Below are 21,217 nucleotides of genomic sequence, written 5' to 3'. Positions count from 1 at the left end.
ACTTTCCACAGTAAAGGCTAGCCGTGCACCCTCTGACCCCTCGTTGCCAGTGGCCGTCTCATCTGCTCTGTGTGTGCAGCTAACTGAGAACATTGTCTGTTTATCAATGCCCCTGGTCCCACACACACTGCTTACTGCTCAGGTCCACACCAGCAGTGTGTTTGGGGTTTGGTGGGGTATGAGCCTTTTCCCCCTTGTGTTTAATCTGCGACCCCCCCCGCCCTCCTGTCGGCCCCGGCCATTCGCTCAGATGCACAACCTCAAACAACAAACGGTCAGGGAGGACCAACGCTCAGAGAACTCAACTAGGTAGCAACAGAACAGGCACGTTGGGAACACTGTCAGACCACTAACAACAAACAAGCTTAGAACTCCCATATGTTGAGGACCCAGACACACAAGGAATATATGCACTGAGAGCCCAAACATTGACTAGCGTCATCCATCCAAGTGGTTTGTAAATTGAAGTGGCCGACTGACCCCTTTTTGTCCAGTTTTCCTGCATCCTGCATCCAGTAGCGTTGTGAACCAATCCTGCTTCCACACCCTGTACTGCATATTTACATCAATGGACAATCACACCACCACAACACATGATCAAATACTGTGGAGAAAATCCGATTCTGGATAATTTTGGTTTGTCTTTTTGTGTTTTTCATTGTAGTTTTCATTTCGTGCAAGCACTCAATTCTCCTGTTTTGCTTAGTAAATGCCTCATTCAGTGATCTCGCTTTCAAACTAAAAGAGAATAATAATAATCATTATAATCATTATAATTATAATTATTATTATGTCGACAAGCGTGTATACCTGGATTTTATTAATCATTTTGAAGCATAAACATTTCTACATTTTAAGATGGCGGCAGGTAGCCTAGCAGTTAAGAGCGTTGAGCCAGAAACCAAAAGGTCGCTGGTTAGAATCCTGAGCCGACTAAGTGAAAAATCTGTCTGTGCCCTTGAGCAAGGCACTTTACCCGAGTTGCTCCTGTAAGTCGCTCTGGATAAGAGCATCTGCTAAATGACTCAAATCTAAATGTAAATTGTTATAAGATACGCATTGAAATGTTGAATGTAGGGGTGTATTGTCTACAAAGGGTTAAAGAAGAATAATTAGTGCAGTGTGTTTTTCCAATTAACAACTTACTCTGGTTGTAAATATACTTTGTTACCAGAAACCTTAACTCTACTCAAGCGGCTAATAAGTACGCTAATAAGTACGCTTATTGAAAAACAGTTAGTGTAGCTATTTCACAATCATTCAAAGTTACCTTCCAAATCCACACAATATATAATTATGCCCCATAGGTACTATAATTGACCAATCCTGAGCAAAGGAAGAGAAAAAGATGGAGCTCCAACTGCCGCTTGCCCCCTTTACTTTGGCATCGATAACATTCCACTTAATGACCACACATTTTTTATTTTTTTTTAAAGAACAGGTCCTCTCAGTTTTTTGAGATGGTGAATCTTCACAGAATAGAATTTTAGCTCCGTTTTTTCTCTTTCTCTCTCTCCAGTGTATTTAGCAAAGCGCAGGCTTGCCAAGAGCACTGAAGGCCCTTTGAGGGATATTGAGAAGGCTCTGTGGACATGCCGGGCTATTTACCACACGCACCCTTAAGAACCAGCCTCTGTTTGTCTCATAAATAAAGTATAGAACTTGAAGAGAGAAGGGGGCAGACTTAAGAGGCGCGTATGAACATGCAGACACGAGGGCTAGCCTGTTAAAGTACAGGAGGTAGGCATGTAGTTTGCATCAGGGGTGTCTGCAAGCCCTCAATGGGAGGAGGCCAGACTGACTCCAAATCAAAGAGGTGTCAGATTCTGATTTGACTTTGTGAAGCTGTGAGAGGGGTCTGATTGGGCATGTTTAGAGAGAGATGGCATGGCAGATTAAACATTTTAAGATGTACTGACGAGCTCTCTCCCCTTGATTAGAGTCAGTTGACGAGGTAGTGGGTAGAGTTGGTTTAGTTTACTGAGGGGCGATTAAGACAATATACTGGCTTCGTTTGAAGGACATACACATATACAGTACATATCTATACACTACACGTGCATACTCAATTGATAATTTACCTAATTTGGCAAAATCTGGTAAAGAAGAATTTGAGAAATACCTTTACACTGTTTAAACATTAGATGCTCCTGGGAGTGTATTCTTTATACCCTGCACCTGTGTACATTTGTTGGATGGAACACTTTTGTTTTTGAAGTAATGTAATTTTACATGTAAGCCCTTTTTTTTCTACTTACCCAGAGTGAACTCTCTTCTAGTGGTTGCGCTAACGCTAGTTAGCGATCCCTCCAGAAACGACCTTCAACTTCATTCAAACTGCAAGCAGAGACATAAAATCAGTACATCTGACTCTGCTTATGTAGAAGAAGAAAAATGTATTGCCAAAATCTCAAACTATCCCTTTAACCCAATCCACTGTAACGCCAGCGAGTTTTGGACTTCTAACACTTTTTAAACAGTGTGTTTGAGGTACAGACTTCTGGGTTGTACTATTTGATTCGTCTATTTCTTCTACATCCGTAGATACCAACTGTTTGTCTGTGTTATTACCAGAGGCTGAGCTAGAGCGGTGTTTGTGAGACAAGGGCGGATCTTGAAGGGGCCCGGGGCTGGGTCTTTTTACAGAAATGTCTGTAGAGTCCAAATGGTTTGAGCTACAAACTATTAAAAGCTATTTATGTAAAGCTGAGACTCTCACGAACACACATTTTGCTTTTTGACGCTCACAAACAACACAAGAGTCATTAGAAGGTAAGGGGTTCTTCTACATAGAAGATTATTGGAAATCCGAGGACATGGTGTCTATTATACTGTAATAAGCTCACATAGTTCCTGTCACAAACTCCACACAGTTGTCACTGACTAGTTGGATATTAATTTCCCACTGAGCAAACACTTTCTGTACTTACAGCATTCATATCAATTCATTTTTATCAGGTTTTTGCTTTGGCAGACCTTATTTTTTATTGACATTTGTAAATAAAACTGATAGGGTTAAGGAGCCCCTTTTGGACTTAACGGAGAATAAACGGAGGGCTCTAATCTTGGCTCCACCACAATGTCAACCCCCTTTTCCCCTTTAAAGCTCAGCAGTCTAAATCAAGCAAGGCAACTGAAACAAACAACAACGTGCTCAAAAAAGAGAAAAGAGATCTCTGCATTTTCAAGGGGCCAGCGATGAGGCCAAGATCGCTCCTCAGCTTACGGCCCCGGTGATCGGGCCCCCGATCGATGTGGGAAAATGAAAACAGACCATTAGGGATTGATTTCAGCCCCGTTTAGATAAGCAGAGCGGGTCGGGGCCCGGCCCCTGGGGGCCCCTCGGCAGCCCAAAGTTCACGCTGTGCCAGGTAGAGAGCAGCACTGCAGGCCATCAATTTTATTAGCACTGAGATAAGCTGATTAGACCTTGTCAATCAAAGGTGCCAATGACTCAATCGACAGCCCTTTCCCTCCCTCCCTCCCTCCGTCCCACTCTCTCTCTTTTTTGTGATAAATCATTGAAGCGACCAACAATGCAGTAGGCGGATATCGTGGGCTAAGCTAAGCAGCCCTGCAGTTGTCACCAAGGCAGACGCGCGAGGACCCTGCAATGATGTGACGACTATATTAAAGAGTACATCAATTTGTTTTTAGAGCGGTTTGATTTCCAACTGCAATGGTATTAAAAGCGAGGGGAAGAGATGGAGGGAGAGAGCGTCGTCATCGAACATGGCTCTAGCGTCAGGACACAGAGAAATAAATAGATAAATGATCGGATGGAAAAAATAAATAAATATGTTTTGTAAACATAAACTCCTTGGCTACCGTTTGAAGCAGAGCATGGCTTTGAGCCTTGCTGTGAGTCCATGGGTGCTGGAGTGCCCCAGTAACATGGCACACGCTTGTCCCCGGCTCGCACTCCATCTCTCCCTTTCCTAGTCCTTTCTTTCTCTCTTTCTATTTTCACTCTCTTTATTTCTCCCCACTCTGTCTTAAGATCAGACTTCATCATTCTTTTGGTATTTAGCCACCAAAGTGATGCTTGCACTTCAAATCCTTGTGGCTAAACACTTAGCAAATGACATAACAAGCTATATTTAGCAATACCCAGAACTATTTTTAGGATCCGGCTTTTAATAAATATTTTTTCTTGTTCTCTTCTCATGAGTCAACACATTTATAGCCCATGTTGACTGGTTTTGTGCTATTAGGTAACTGAAGACAAAATCGAACAAAACAAACGATATCTGTCAATGTCATTTAGCATCATTATATCATATCCAGCTCTTGGGCAAGCAAAACAAAGAAAAAGGAAGAAATATAAATATATTAGTAACTGGCCAAAATAGATTTCATTTTTTACTTGATAAGGAACAAAAGTATATCATGTACTTTATTTATCAGAGAATCTTGTTAGTCACAAAATATGATGTTGCTAATAGTTTGAATAACTTAATATAATTAATTGTTGTTTACGTGGTCGTCTTTGTCTCTAGCTTAAGGCTGCATAACATTGTATGAAGAAAGTGCTTCACATGGGGTAGTTGTTGTATTTACCCAAATATTTCCTCTTAATCAATTTTGTATCATATCCAAATACAGAAATATAAGTTTATCCAAGAAGCAGTTAATTTATAAATTGATTAATGCAATGTATTTACATCATTTACAAATACATTGTGCAGTCCATGTTTAGATATAGGCTACCCATTGTAGATCCCTTGTTGGCTCTTTCTCCACTTCTGCTTCAGTTTATTCACTCTGTGGCAGAGTGTCATTTGAATATTTCAGTATGTTCTTATTCATTTGTCTTTTATAAGGACAGTTTGCTAAAGTGGATTTCCTCGAGGTATAGCATATTAAATAACTTAGTTTTTTTTGTAGTCTGATAAAAATCTGAATGCTGTGTTGTGTTTCAAAAAGAATAGGAAGTTATTTGATAATGGTTTGATTCATGGCGCTGAGAGCTGGGACTTAAATATTTCACAGCTTGAGTTTGCAGTTATGTAGAAAGGAGGCCTTTTATTAAATATATTTTCGGGGGGAAATGTATGTCTTTTGTCTCAAGGAAGTAAGAAATATACACAAATATAGCCCGAAACTGTATTTCCAACATATACACCTTAACATATAGCCTAACATTTTGCTTTCAGTAAATCTAACCATGGGCGAGCTGTTTATCGGTAAACCCCCCGGCGGATGAAAGGCCTCGTAATAATGATTTTTTTCTCTCCTAATCGGGCCTTGTCAGCGAGGCGTCTTATCATGAAGAGGTAAATGACACCGATCCTATCGAAGAGCCCGAGTCCGAGTTGGCGGCGTGTGCCCCCCAATCACGGTCGGCCGCAGCCTTGCCATATCTAGCGCCGCCACAAACGGCGAGCGCCGCTTTTTTCATGTGGACTTCAAAAACGACGCGAGTCATTAAAATTTGCACCCGCGTTTGGCTGCCGGGATCAGCCACTCCAGAGAGAAAATGCGATGTGGGAAGAGGAGACTCGCTAAATGTGCTAATTCCATCCTCACATGTTTACGGCTTAATTTTAATCGGTTTGAGGGGGGAAAACTATAGGGGGGGGCTATGAGAAAGCCTCACATTGCAATAAATTGCCATTATCTTTGACACCCTAGGACTCAGCTGTTCCATGGATTTAGGGGTCCACTGGCAACAGTGTATATTGTGGCACACAAAAAAGTGTTTACGCTTGAACTGTGGTAGCTAAGGTGCAATCGCTGGTTTCAGCCTGCACAGACAAAGGCCCCAACCCGACACAATGGCCAGCCTGCATACAGACCCCTCAATGCAAGAGCTCAACCAACAGACTCGAGTGTGTGTGGGGTTCATCTGCGTGTTTGCTTGTCTGTCTGTGAGTCCGCAGGTGTTTGTCGCAAGAATCTGACTTGCGATGTTAGCTCAAGTTAAGTGGACTCATTGATGGCGGCCATATCAGAATGAAGCTAGTAAGATGTTTGTAAGAAATGAAAGTGACCAGTTGCCATAGATAGTATTCTCTTCACTCCTGATTTCTGTAGACTTTCTGCTCCAGTTAGAGTTCCATTAGCATCGCTAGCATAGCATCTTGTTAGCAGCCAATTTTGTCTGCACAGTGGATGCTAAGAGCTAACAGGGATCAACGGTGTTAGGAGAAAGCGGTGGATCTACAGTAATTAGACCTTAAGTAGAATGATTAGCTTCAACAAAGAGCAGGCTTTCTATCAGCATAACTAGTCTTTAAGTAATTATTAACCTATAAAGCTCAGACTGGAAGGAAGGAAAGACCTCTCTGAGTGTTTTCTGCTTCGTCGCAGCGTTGCAATAAGAAAGATTTCCCCCTTTTTAAGTACAGAAGGCAAGATGAAGGATGAAGCCCATTGGAAGGTCAACAAATCATCCATTGGATTGAAATGTCTTAAATGATGTAAACATTAATACATCAATGTTTAAATTAACTATGCACATTTCTGTTACTTTTGAATAGTTATATTACAACTTATTAAAGTATGAAAACTTTCATATACAGCAATATTTTTCATTATTACATTGATATACATGATACATAAGGCCACTTAAACAAACACAAAATATTTGCAGAAAAGAAACTAAGTGCTCATATTACACCTTACGATTAATAATTGTTAGTAAACATGTTAGATAATAAACATGTAATAATAATTTATAACGAAGCCTTATCTCAAAGTATCAGCAAAACACCTTTAAAATGGTAGAAATCGTATGTCAAACCAAAAAGCAGCTTATTTTCTGCTATTTTGAGGTTACAACCACTATGAACACACCTCCCTGTACGCACAGCAGAAAGTGCCACTCTGACCTCGGAGTGACACAGAGAGAGAGAGAGAGAAAGGGAGAGAAAGAGAGAGGGCTCAGAAAACAACTGGGATGAGCGTTAAAAGAAACTGTTTCAGAAAAAATGGGAGACAAAAGCGAGGACTCAGGGCCCCCATGGGCGCTTTAAAGACTTGCTACATCTGACGCACTAAAATATTAAAAAAGAGACGGGGGAGAAGGAGAGAAATGAAATAAAGGAGAGGCGGAGGGGGAGAAGTGTGCCACCTCATCACCCGGGACCCGGATCAGAAATATTTGTCCTGTGATGACAGTGACACATTGATAACAGACAGTAGATTGATGCCTGTCAAAACCGTGGAAAAGAGAAATATTTATAATTACGCACGGAGGGGGGTAGTGTGAGTTTTGGGGAGTAAGAGATGGGGTAGGGACAGAGAGATGCAGTGCGATCAGCATATTGATACGGGCCAATGTATACACCAGTTGATGTTGGTCAGTGGAGAGCATCTTACTTCTATGATGGGGAACCAAAACGCTTCACTTTAGTGTAGCAGGTTTGATGTGTGTTTATTGCATGTGAAGGCTAGTAAGTAGTCATGTATTCCCCATTCTTGGTGGCTGGGTGTTAGAGCAGAGACCAGGGCTAAATTCTGTTATAAGCCCCTCTCTATCTACACACACACACAAATACTTTACACACGCTAACCATCAAAAACACATTATTAGGCGTCTCCGTCTGTCCCCTCTGTTTGCTCCCCTGGTCGCCCTGAAGAGTGGCTCCCCACGCTTCCCCCCTCGGCCCTTCAAAAGAGCTTCCTCCTCGGCAGCCCCGTGCCCACGGACAGGGCGCCCGCGCATTTAGGGCGCCCAGGGAACATGAAATGGCCCGGCCCGGGATGTCAGCTGGTCGTCCCATCTGCCAGTCAGTGGGACAGCAAGGCTTTTGTCTGGGGGAGTATGTATACGAATAGGGGGGGGGGGGATTGGAGGTGGGGGGGGACGGGGGACGGGGGGTTGACCACAGCCACAGCCACCACAACCGTGTGTTTAGTTGAGATGGGGATAGTAAAATGCGAGCAGAGTGCTGGAAACTAGACTCGCAATATGATATGAGTAGTGAGATGTTTCGTTTTTTGTTGCGACAAATTCTTGTATTGGAAATGGATTATATTGTCATTATGGCTATATGTTTCTGGCTCATATACTGTGTGAAGAACAGTAGAATGTCAGCTGCTGTAGTTGTGATAAACACATCAACCAAGGTGTTCCTGTTTGGATACTCAGTTCTATGTCATATGTGCGCGTGCATGCCATACAGTACAGTTTTTGAGGGACGCAGATGTGTGAAAAATATCGTCCTACAGAATACAGTAACTTAATTGGTCTCAATACAAATATGACTTTACCTTTTTATGTAAATCACAGTTGGCACTCTCGTCTGATATGAATTTTAAGTTGCAGAACTTCAGTCTGTTCTTTCCTTCCTCCCGTTAAAGAACATAACCTTGGCAGTACAAACAGTTTGACTCTCCCATAGTAATGAAACTGCCTTGTGTGAGTGGATGGATGGATGGCTGGCTCTGCATAGGGAGATTTTTATGTGTGCATTCTGCTGTACGGCAGATAGGCCGCGCCCTTGAGCCACCGTATGAGGTACTGTAAGTCCGGGTGGTTCTCCCTCTGCAGCAGGTGACAAATGGGCCCACACGAACACACACAGTGTGAAAGGATTTGGTCCGAAAAGAGTTCCTGAAAAGAAACAAGCGGCAACTCACAAGCACTGGTTATGTATTTATCACAGTTTTGTTTTTGTTGTCGTGCCTTCTGAGAATATCAGTGTGTTTGTATGTGTTTGCTGTTTGCCCTCAGTTAAATTCGCAGATTTTTCCAGTGTGTTATCAGACTTGTTCTGTCATACATTTTTGTCAAGTCAGGAAATCACAGAGAAGGAATTAACTCCCATTTCTCAGTCCCACTATACAACGTAATCCCTGTAGGACTGCTGAACTGTATTCAAACTCCTTCACCTGTTAGGAGAGCTCTTGGTAGCTCTATGTCAGGGTTGGGGTCAATTCCATTTCAATTCCAGTCAATTCAGAAAGTAAACCAAATTCCAATTCAAAATGTGAAAATTGAAGAGAATTGGAATTTCAGTGTACATCCTGAATTTACTGAAATTGAAATGGAATTGACCCCAATTACCTACATCACAGTATTCCTTTAAGTGCGCTATTGTCAGAATGACTGAAATATCCCAACCAATACCCCTAATTTCCAAAAACTGTACAATAGCAGTTTTAAATAGCCTAACGTTAAGAAATGTGTTGTGCCGTATGATGGCAGTTGAGCAAGGTTGTTTAAATGTCAGTTGTGATACAGCGTTCAGATTTCTTTTACTTCACTTTCTAACACCGAGGTTGTAGCATTTCTTGCTCTCGTTCTCTAGCAACCAAACATTTTTATTTTATTAACACGTCAAACAATATCAGAATATAATTTTGTCCTAATTTAAATTTGAAAACACTATTGAAAGGCTCCACTTGGTAGAACTGTGGGTTGACTGGTTTTTTATGCTTTCATGGAACTCATTTTAATACAAAGAGCCCTTAACCTTTGTGTTTTCAGTCAGACATCCCAGACATAATTATTTCCCAGAGGCTAGATTTGACTCTTTTTCTGTTTGGGGATCATAGCATTGAACTCATATCGCTAATACGAATGAGTTAATTAAGAAAATGTTTGTCTGGAAAAAGCTATGTTTTTTAACCACAAGACTCTCAGGAGCTTTTGACAAGGTCAGTTGATTCAATAGTACAGCTAACAAAGGTTGCAAGTTGAAACTTCCTGTATAGGATATTCACCCTCTAGTGGAAACTTTATTACGCATCTTTCAATAATTGGTCATTGACATTCAGGGCGTGGTAGTGTGCGTGGTTTACGGTGATGTCTCCGACAAAATATTTTAGAGGCCCTCCTCTTGGCCACAGAGACAAAATGTTGCTGTTTTAAAGCTAGTTTCCTGCAATTCTACACATTTTGTCATGGGGCTGAGAGAAAGAATTGCAGTTTTAAAGCTAACCTCGTGCAATTCTACACATTTTGCCATGCGGCTGAGATGATTTTCAGTTTTAAAGCTAATTTCCTGCAATTATACACATTTTGTCATGGGGCTGAGAGAAAGTATTGCAGTTTTAAAGCTAACCTCGTGCAATTCTACACATTTTGCCATGGGGCTTAGAGAACATTCTCAGTTTTAAAGCAAATTTCCAGCAATTCTACACATTTTGTCATGGCTTATGCTGTGTTCTTATGTTTTCTCAGTGACTCAAACATTATAACAAAATCAAGGCCCCATAGATTCTCCCTGACTGTCTAGTTTTTTTATTTTGGTGGTTAGTTAGTTCTCTAAGATGATCTTATTTAACAAAATGTAGCTACATTATATTTTATACATACTTTATATCTGGTTTTAGTCATTTAAGTTTTGACCTCCCGCAAAGAAAATTCTACAAATGTTTTATATATTTCTTTATCATGTTATTTGTGAGTGGCGGCAATGATTTGGAAGCTGCTAAATGAATATAGGAGAAGCACTGAGCTTGATGTATAGACTAATGACTGAAAGAAAGGTGGAACGCTAATTGTAACAGCTTACTTAATGCATACTGTAATCGTTAGTGTTTCTGAATTCAGACATATGGAGGGGGGGTGTGTGTGTGTGTGTGTGTGTTTGTCTTCTTTAGAATAATTATATTCCAGGGTCCCTTCTTTCATGCAGTGGTAAGTTATTTTGCTTAACACGCACGCACGCACGCACACACACACACACACAGGGACAGATGATGATGATGATTTTACACATATGGAGATGCTGTGTGTTGTTCTGGTGGTGTTTTAAACGCATGTCTGCTCCCCAGTCTCGGTGACAGGTTCATCCTCCTCTACAGGGGAAGCCTTCACTTGTAATTTACACAGTGACACTGTGAAATGGCGGTGACAACAATGAAATCACCGTCATACCTTTAACAATAGAACATGCCTAGATATAGGAACTTGAACTGTGATATACAGTACATTTGAGCGCGTTAAGCATTTTTTTCACAGTATTTTTTTCAGTCGTTGCGTCTCCTGGTGATATTGTCGTGATTCCATGTGAATTCTAGGTTATTTTCTACCCCATTTTCTAGAAGAAGAAGAAAATAACATGTTAGTCTTGGTTGCATCGTAAGGAAATTGCATAATTTACTTTGATGGTATCAATTTGACTTCCTCAAACTTTGTCATGCTTCCTCAAACTTTGTCAATGGAAGTTCAATTGGAGTTCACAGGTCCTCAGTAGGTAAGGACACTCATTTAGGAAATTTTTCTATAAACGTGCTTATATTAAGACTTTAAATGTGCTTGTTTTGCCTTTGTATGTTAGCCAGAACCATAGAAATCTGCTGAGACCCAAGTGCTCAATTTACTTGGTCAGTAGGGAGGCCATGTGTGTATGTATCCACATCGGGAAATGGCAACACTGCAGCCTCTGCCTCTCCCATCTGCCATGGCCAGCTTGTTTTAAACTGATTTGAAATGTCAGCATAAAACCCAAATCAGAAGGTGCCAGTGCAACCTGTTGGAAGGTGGCCTGTTACAAGTCAGTGCAATATTTAGATCTGCTTAGCATCCACATTTCACACACAGTAGGAAGTCTGTTGACCCGCGTTATACACAAAGTACCCAAAGCCTTTCTGCAACTTCATTAGTCTATGGCGGTTTATGTACTGTAGAGGTTCTGTGATACATTGCAGGTTTGGTAGAATTTAGTGCAGATGTGCATCCCATGTAACATCCTTGTTAACACTCAAATGGGCAACGTTCCCTGGCAAATGCCCTTACAGTGGCTTGCGAAAGTATTCACCCCCCTTGGCATTTTTGGGGGGTCCGTATCATTTGATTTACACAACATGCATACCACTTTGAAGATGCAAAATAAAATAAAATTGTGAAACAAACAAGAAATAAGACAAAAACATTTTTTACTTGAGCGTGCATAATTATTCACCCCCAAAAAGTCAATACTTTGTAGAGCCACCTTTTGCAGCAATTACAGCTGCAAGTCTCTTGGGGTATGTCTCTATAAGCTTGGCACATCTAGCCACTGGGATTTTTGCCCGTTCTTCAAGGCAAAACTGCTCCAGCTCCTTCAAGTTGGATGGCTTCCGCTGGTGTACAGCAATCTTTTGGATTGAGGTCTGGGCTTTGACTAGGCCATTCCAATACATTTAAATGTTTCCACTTAAACCACTCGAGTGTTGCTTTAGCAGTATGTTTAGGGTCATTGTCCTGCTGAAAGGTGAACCTCCGTCCCAGTCTCAAATCTCTGGAACACTGAAACAGATTTCCCTCAAGAATTTCCCTGTATTTAGCGCCATCCATCATTCCTTCAATTCTGACCAGTTTCCCAGTCCCTGCCAATGAAAAACATCCCCACAGCATGATGCTGCCACCACCATGCTTCACTGTGGGGATGGTGTTCTCTGGGTGATGAGAGGTGTTGGGTTTGCGCCAGACATAGCATTTTCCTTGATGGCCAAAAAGCTCAATTTTAGTCTCATCTGACCAGAGTACCTTGTTCCATATGTTTGGGGGATCTCCGACATGGCTTTTGGCGAACACCAAACGTGTTTGCTTATTTTTTTCTTTAAGCAATGGCTTTTTTCTGGCCACTCTTCCGTAAAGCCCAACTCTGTGGAGTGTACGGCTTAAAGTTGTCCTATGGACAGATACTCCAATTTCCGCTGTGGAGCTTTGCAGCTCCTTCAGGGTTATCTTTGGTCTCTTTGTTGCCTCTCTGATTAATGCCGTCCTTGCCTGGTCCGTGAGTTTTGGTGGGCTGCCCTCTCTTGGCAGGTTTGTTGTGGTGCCATATTCTTTCCATTTTTTAATAATGGATTTACTGGTGCTCCGTGGGATGTTCAACGTTTCTGATATTTTTTTATAACCCAACCCTGATCTGTACTTCTCCACAACTTTGTCCCTGACCTGTTTGGAGAGCTCCTTGGTCTTCATGGTGCCGCTTGCTTGGTGGTGCCCCTTGCTTAGTGGTGTTGCAGACTCTGGGGCCTTTCAGAACAGGTGTAAATATACTGAGATCATGTGACACTTAGATTGCACACAGGTGGACTTTATTTAACTAATTATGTGACTTCTCTTTGTAATTGGTTGCACCAGATCTTTATATAGGGGCTTCATAGCAAAGGGGGTGAATACATACGCACGCACCACTTTTCCGTTATTTATTTTTTTCTTTACAAAAATTTCATTTCACTTAACCAATTTGAACTATTTTGTGTATGTCCATTACATGAAATCCAAATAAAAATCCATTTAAATTACAGGTTGTAATGCAACAAAATTGGAAAAACGCCAAGGGGGATGAATACTTTTGCAAGGCACTGTAGGTAGGTGTAGAGTGGCCAGGCCATGTGTCATGGGCCACCTGGATTTATTTTGGCCTAACGAGGCTGTGTCTGCCTGGAGCCCTAGTCTCCTGTCCACACGGGGCTGCAGAGCGACCAACAGAAGGTGCCTCCTCAGAACTCACACCTGAGCTCAGCTCGCTCCCAGCCTGGGACTGGCCTAACCTTTCCCCTCCCTCCCTCCCTCCCTCCCTCCCTCCATCCATCCATCCCCTCATCCGTCCATCCCCCATCCACTGTCATCTCTCGGCATCTTCACTTCAGTCTCTCTATCACTTCCTCCCCCTTCTCCATTTCTACCTCCATGACGTCACTCATCCTCTCTCTCTCTCTCCCCCTCCCTAGCTCTCTCTCTCCCCCCCTTCTGTCTCTCTCTACGGCCATGGCCTACTTTTACCTTTCTCTCACTCCGGACCCCTTTGATGTCCCACACTTTACCCCGTCCACAGATCATGTGTACGTTTCACAAACAGCTTCTAACTCAATACTTAGCATGTTGTCGTATATACATTTCACACACTGATATCTATACTGAACAAAAATATGAACGAAACAATTTCAATGATTTTACTTAGTTACAGTTCATATAAGAAAATCAGTCAATTGAAATACATTCATTAGGGCCTAATCTATGGATTTCACATGACTGGGCAGGGGTGCAGACATGGTTGGGCCTGGGAGGGCATACCCACTGGGGAGCTAGGCCCAGCCAATCAGAATTAGTTTTTCCCCACAAAAGTGCTTTATTACTGGCAGAAATACTCCTCAGTTTCAGCAGCTGTCCGGGTGGCTGGTCTCAGACGATCTCGCAGGTGAAGAAGCCGTATGTGGAGGTCCTGGGCTGGCGTGGTTACACGTGTTCTGCGGTTGTGAGGCCGGTTGGACGTACTGCCAAATTCTTTAAAAGAATGTTGGAGGCAGCTTATGGTAGAGAAATTAACATTCAATTCTCTGGCAACCGCTCTGGTGGACATTCTTGCAGTCAGCATGCCAATTGCACGCTCCCTCAAAACTTGAGACATCTGTGGCATTTTGTTGTGTGACAAAACTGCACATTTTAGAGTGGCATTATAATAAGCTGTTTAATCATCTTATTGATATGCCACACCTTTCAGGTGGATTGGTTATCTTGGCAAAGGAGAAATGCTCACTAACAGGGATGTAAACAAATTTGTGCACAAAATCTGAGAGAAATAAGCTTTTTGTGTGTATGAAAATATCTGGGATCTTTTATTTCAGCTCATGAAACATGGGACCACACTTTACATGTTGCATGTATATTTCTGTTCAGTATAGTTAATGGTCACTGGACTTTCTCAGCCCACTGTATGTAACCAGATTGACTTATTCGCTGTCGATGCCGGTTTCTGCTTTCTTTTCTTGATGTATGTTTAATTCATTGAAAAGAGAGAGTGAGGTCTGTTTCAGCGGTAACGTGTGTTTGGCTGTCTGTTGGCATGTTTTTTTATTTTGTCTTAAAGAGACAGGGTGAGAAGCCGCGGAAGCAGTATATGTCTCCAACAGGTCAGAAGCGCTGCGTGCTAGCGAGATGCTAATTCCGGTGCCTTGTTTTACTATGTTGCACCGCCACAACTGGAGTTGAAGGGAAACAACCAGCTGACCGTGCGTGCAAGATATTTATCTGAGCTATCACACTTGATAAGGTTACATATTATGTTTGATACGATTAGATAGCTGTAAGACATCTAATTGCATTTCTGTCACTGAATGATTGAACTGATTGATAGTTTCACTCATCTTCTGTCTTTGTTTATCATTCCAAATAATGCTAAAACTCTAACAAGCGTTTGCAGCAACTATTTTATGGCTTAACTATGCCTGGTCTTGTAAAGGCTGCCAATGCTAATGTGCTAATAGATCCTACCCACCGCGGCCTGTCTGGACAGAGACAAACGGCTAGCTCCTCTGCTTCCTACTGACAGGTTGGAAGTGTCTGTGGCTGTTAGAGCCGATGCTAGCTCCTAATTGATCCCAATTGCCTAGCGCAGCTTCTCAGGGTTTAAAGACATGGCGGGGCCCGAACCAGTGGTGACACCAGTTGCCTGAGTTCCACCAACAATTACCAAATGAACAGGATGCGCTGTATCTCTCTATTACCTTTATGTGGAATGTGAGGCTAACCCTAGTGTATAGCAGAGATGGAGGGAACACATTTCTGCTAAATGTTCTCGAAAGTTGTGAAAGTCATCCCATAGGTTATGGAATGGTATGACTAACATTTTGTAATAGTTTGAGATATACACTGATTGTAAAGGTACTGTGACTTGCATGACGTGTAGGCCTAGACCACTTCCTTCTTTCACGTGCCATGTTTGACTGGAAAGTTAAAAGTGACTATTTCTGCAATTAGCGTTTTCTGTAAAGTAGAATCCTCTGTCCACGTCAACATTGTGGTCCATTGGTCCTTAACTCTAATGGTTCCATTAGTTCTAATTAATCCTCTCTAACGCAATTCTACCTCTCTTGATATCGGGTTGTGAGTTTCCCCATTCATATTTAATCAATATAAAGAACATAGTTATTTCTCTCCCTTTGTGAAAGCAAAACGTGGCCCATCCTCTGAAAAGCTTTTGGAAAGCGTTCTTTGCAAGTACGTGTTTTTAAAACTTAAGTCGAAGTGACACTCCGCTCGGTTAATAGGGGAAGTAACCGTGTGTTTTTTCTCATTCAGAGGCCACCAGAGGGGCTGACTAATTTCTCTATCAGCCTAATAGTGTATTAGTCCATTCTCCAAGATGTCTGAAACCGTAATTAGTGGCTTGCTTTGAGTCGGGCGGGCTGGGGCGTAGGGGGTGTGCGGGGGTGCGAGCGAGGGGGCTGCGACAGCAAGAAGAGAAAGGCTGTCCGTTTCAGACTCTGATGGAGGTTATACTTTATGTGACAACTGGACCAGAGTAATCAAAACGTGTTAATAATCCCTTCAAAGGGCTGGCGGCGCATCAGTGGAGCCTTAGTGAACGTGAATCCCCTGTTAGCCTCGGCGCTGGCTGCTCCACCCACACTAGCCCTCTGTATCTGTCCCTTTCCCTCTCTTTATATCTCCCTCTCTCTCTCTCCCCTCTCTCCTCTCTCTCTCTCTCCCATCTCTCTATCTCCCCACTCGCTATCGCCCCTCTCTCCATCTCCCTCTCTCTTTCTCACTGTAGACTGAGCCTCAATTACACAGCCTTAGGACCAGAGAGGGCCCAAAACTACCAACACACACAACACAGGCAATAAATCCAGTATGTCAAGTCAAAGACTGTAAAAGATGTTCAAACACTCGCGCAGTATATTTGTGTTGCTTGCTGTCAATATTGTGGGACCAGCCTTGTCTTTGCACTGACAGTCCCCACCGTGCTGCAGTACAGCCAGAGCCCAGGAGGGGGCATTGGACAACACCCTGGTGTCCAAGCTGAAACCCTTCTCTAGCTGTTTGATCTCTTGGACAACTCAGGCTACTTCCAGTGGTGTAGGATGAAGTTGCCTATAGACACTGACCTATGGTTAGTTTAGGGTGTTTTTGTCCATTTTTGGAGACAGAATCGGTTGGAGCATAGTTTCCTCATAAACCTGAAACTGAAGTTAATTATAAGAACGATTAATATAAATCAAAGCAAATACTGCCTAGAGACTTAGCCTAATGCATAGAGACAGAAGTACTTAAAGTTTGTGCACTTAAATGTGCAAAGAATCGCTGTGAAGTGTAAATACATTTGACACATTTTGTTTGGACCTGATCATTGGGGCTATAATATACATGTGTCTCTAGCATTTGAACGGTTTGGGCTATAAGCTATTATGACCCCATTCCTGAAAGCTAAGACTCAGGAACATGTACGTACCTTCTGTTTCCCTCTATGATACTCACAAGGAGTCGTTAGAAAGGATTGTGCCAAAAAACAACAACCAACTACTGGGGAAATGAATTCAAAGCATACTTCCTTCAGATTGAAATTTGGAATTACCTGATTGCCACATCTTTGTGTTATTTATAACTTTTATTAAATTCAAAAGTTTCCTAAATAATGTATAACATTTAATTCCTAAAATAGAGAATCATACAGCTTGCTGTTCCATGTTTTCCATATATCTGTGGGCAGTAAATATCATAGAGAGAATACTTAGTTTTCAGAGGATAACAAAATACCCTAATTACTTTTAGCAACATTTAATAGCTTTATATGATGTGTGTGTTTTAATTGCCCCCGGCAATTAACTTTTTAGAAATCTATCCCCGGTAAGAACATATAGTACCAGTCAAAAGTTTGGACACACCTACTCATTCAAGGGTTTTTCTTTATTTGTACTATTTTCTACATTGTAGAATAATAGTGAAGACATCAAGACTATGAAATAACACATATGGAATCATGTAGTAAGCAAAAAAGTGTTAAACAAATCAAAATATATTTGAAATTCTTCAAATTGCCACCTTTTTCCATGATGACAGCTTTGCACACTCTTGGCATTCTCTCAACCAGCTTCACCTGGAATGCTTTTCCAACAGTCTTGAAGGAGTTCCCGCATATGCTGAGCACTTGTTGGCTGCTTTTCCTTCACTCTGCGGTCCGACTCAACCCAAACCATCTCAATTGGGTGGAGGTCGGGGGATTGTGGAGGCCAGGTCATCTGATGCAGCACTCCATCACTCTCCTTCTTGGTAAAATAGCCCTTTCATAGCCTGGAGTTGTGTTGGGTCATTGTCCTGTTGAAAAACAAATGATAGTCCCACTAAGCCCAAACCAGATGGGATGGCGTATCACTGCAGAATGCCCTTGGTAGCCATGCTGGTTAAGTGTGCCTTGAACTCTAAATAAATCACTGACAGTGTCACCAGCAAAGCACCCCCACAACATAACACCTCCTCCTCCATGCTTTACGGTGGGAAATACACATGCAGAGATCATCCGTTCACCCACACCGCGTCTCATAAAGACACGGTGGTTGGAACCAAAAAGTCTCACATTTGGACTCCAGACCAAAGGACACATTTCCACCGATCTAATGTCCATTGCGCGTGTCTCTTGGCCCAAGCAAGTCTCTTCTTCTTATTGGTGTCCTTTAGTAGTGGTTTCTTTGCAGCAATTCGACCATGGGCTCCCGAGTGGCGCAGCGGTCTAAGGCACTGCATCTCAGTGCTTGAGGCGTCACTACAGACCCCCTGGTTCGATTCCAGGCTGTATCACAACCGGCCGTGATTGGGAGTCCCATAGGTCGTCCGGGCCCAGCGTCGTCCGGGTTTGGCCGGTGTAGGCCGTCATTGTAAATAAGAATTTGTTCTTAACTGACTTGCCTAGTTAAATAAAGGTTAAATAAATAAAATAAAATAAAAATGAAGGCCTGATTCACACAGTCTCCTCTGAACAGTTGATGTTGAGATGTGTCTGTTACTTGAACTCTGTGAAGCATTTCTTTGGGCTGTAATTTCTGAGGCTGGTAACTCTAATGAACTTATCCTTTGCAGCAGAGGTAACTCTGGGTCTTCCATTCCTGTGGCGTTCCTCATGAGAGCCAGTTTCATCATAGCGCTTGATGGTTTTTGCGACTGCACTTGAAGAAACTTTCAAAGTTGTTGAAATGTTCTGTATTGACTGACCTTCATGTCTTAAAGTAATGATGGACTGTTGTTTCTCTTTGCTTATTTGAGCTGTTCTTGCCATAATATGGACTTGGTCTTTTACCAAATAGGGTGATCTTCTGTTGGCTCAAACACATTAAGAAGGAAAGAAATTCCACAAATTAACTTTTAAGAAGGGACACCTGTTAATTGAAATGCATTCCAGGTGACTATCTCACGAAGCTGGTTGAGAGAATGCCAAGAGTGTGCAAAGCTGTCATCAAGGCGAAGGGTGGCTATTTGAAGAATTTCAAATATAAAATATATTTTGATTTAACACTGTTTTGGTTACATGATTCCATATGTGTTATTTCATCATTTTGATGTCTTCACTATTATTCTACAATGTAAAAAAGTGTAAAAATAAAGAAAAATCCCTTGAATAAGTAGGTGTCCAAACGTTTGACTGGTAGTGTAGTTGAATAGCCCGGACTTACAGCATAACGGCAGGGCATACAGCATATGCCTAACTGCTGATATTAAAAGGGCTTTATAAAATACATTTGATTGACTACAGCTTCAGCTTTTCACAGACACACCCCCACAGAGTGGCACTGATTACAGGAATCACCCTTTAAACCGCAACTAAACAGATATGGTGCTACCATAGATATTTCATATTGTAAGTTACATCAAAAGTCCATCACCTTTTAACCCCAACCCCATTTACAATTCTCCTACCTTTTCACTAAGCTCAAATTAGAATGAAACATGCTTAAATGTGCACACTGTAGCTTTAGCTCTGAAGTTATAAACACGCGCACACACAGACATTCTTAATAAATGTCATGTCCCTTATCTCCTTTTCCCCTGAATCTTCGTTCCTCTGTATCTCACTGCCACTTAACCAGCCCATTAGACCTGAATGCTGGGATAGACCCATATTGGCCCCAGGGTTAGTAAGCAGTAAAACCTCCACACACACACCACATCTCTAAAGCTCATCTTCAACCACACATCCAACAGGCATTATAAACTGGCTGGTTCCAGCCCTGAATGCTGATTGGCTGACAGCCGTGGTATATCAGACCGGATTCCACGGGTATGACAAAACATTTATTTTTACTGCTCTAATTACATTGGTAACCAATTTATAATAGCAATAAGGCACCTTGGGGGTTTCTGATATATGGCCAATATACCACGGCTAAGGGCTGTATCCAGGCACTCCGCGTTGCGTCGTGCATAAGAATATTGGCCATATACCACACCCCCTCGTGCCTTATTGCTTAATTAGACAACCTGATGGATCGGTATAGGATACAATACGCTGGAATCATCAAAAGCATTGTTTTTGATATACTTTATAGTGTATTTTGATGTGCTTTTGAGTGGATTGGAATGAGCCCTGCACTGATTAGGGCCTAGCACAAGGAGTATTTGATGTCTTCTCTCGTCTTTAAAGCTGTGTTTTACCTCTACAGAAGCACTCTTCTTAATGTCAAGTGGAGGTGTGACGGGATCAGTTGGAGGCGGTTAAAAATGCATGGGTCCAGGCGAGGCTACGGGCCTTAAACTGACCTGGGATCAGCCGTCCCGGGGGACCCTCTGTCTGCTGCGTAGACCAGGAGACGGGACATGCTCAATGATGTAGAAGAGTCATGGCATTAAAGAAGTGTCCTCTATGCCACTGGCTGTTATGGCAAACCATCAATACACGAAACACGTGTGTGTTTGCGGGTGGGTGGTTGGGTGTGTCTATACATATCCATGCCATGTGTGGTGTTAACATTTTAGTGAGTGCTTTAATTTGTGTGTCCGAGTTTATGCCTGTATGCGTTATGGATACGTGAGAAGCATTTATTGACGGTTGTTGATTATTACGGTCGATTTGTGTGAATGTAGACCGTACAAACTGTTCCGGCGTTAGTACTACTTTACATGTGCGTTCTGTGCTTGTATATCATGTTTTTATTTCACATGTGTATTGGTGCGTCTTCATGCATCTGTGAAGTATATATCAAATACATAGGTGGTGTATCTGTGTGTACGCTAGGCCCTACTAGCTAGCTAGCGCCCGGCCCCTGGGAAAGCTAGCGTAGCTCGGAGCGCTCGAGGACTCATTGACTTTCTAATGATCACTGGTCAGCCCCCTATGCAAGTGCCAGGGGTTTTGCCTAGCTTAGCCGCTGCGCACCGCACCGCTATCGACTCAACCCCAACCTCCTTTCCTCTGGCCCGACGGCGCTCTGTCAAAACCTATTAGCAACACCGGCAACGCTGAAAAATAAAACGATATATTGTTCTTCTTTTCTTCCTCTACCTCTTCTTCCTCTTTTTCCATCCCTTGTTCTTCCTTCTTCTCTTCCTCCTCCGCCTGTT

General features: G+C 42.3%; 1 protein-coding gene across 4 annotated transcripts in view; it reads left to right on the top strand.

Annotated features, from left to right (window-relative positions):
- Nucleotides 1–21,217, top strand: part of LOC121551068 (vesicle transport through interaction with t-SNAREs homolog 1A) — a 199,396-nt gene that overhangs the window by 54,170 nt on the left and 124,009 nt on the right. The gene's annotated exons all lie outside the window — the stretch shown is intronic.

The sequence above is a fragment of the Coregonus clupeaformis genome, unplaced genomic scaffold, assembly GCF_020615455.1.
Source record: "Coregonus clupeaformis isolate EN_2021a unplaced genomic scaffold, ASM2061545v1 scaf0086, whole genome shotgun sequence".
Classification (NCBI taxonomy): Eukaryota; Metazoa; Chordata; class Actinopteri; order Salmoniformes; family Salmonidae; genus Coregonus; species Coregonus clupeaformis.
Note: the sequence above shows the minus strand (reverse complement) of the source record. Positions and strands in the feature narration are given on the sequence as shown.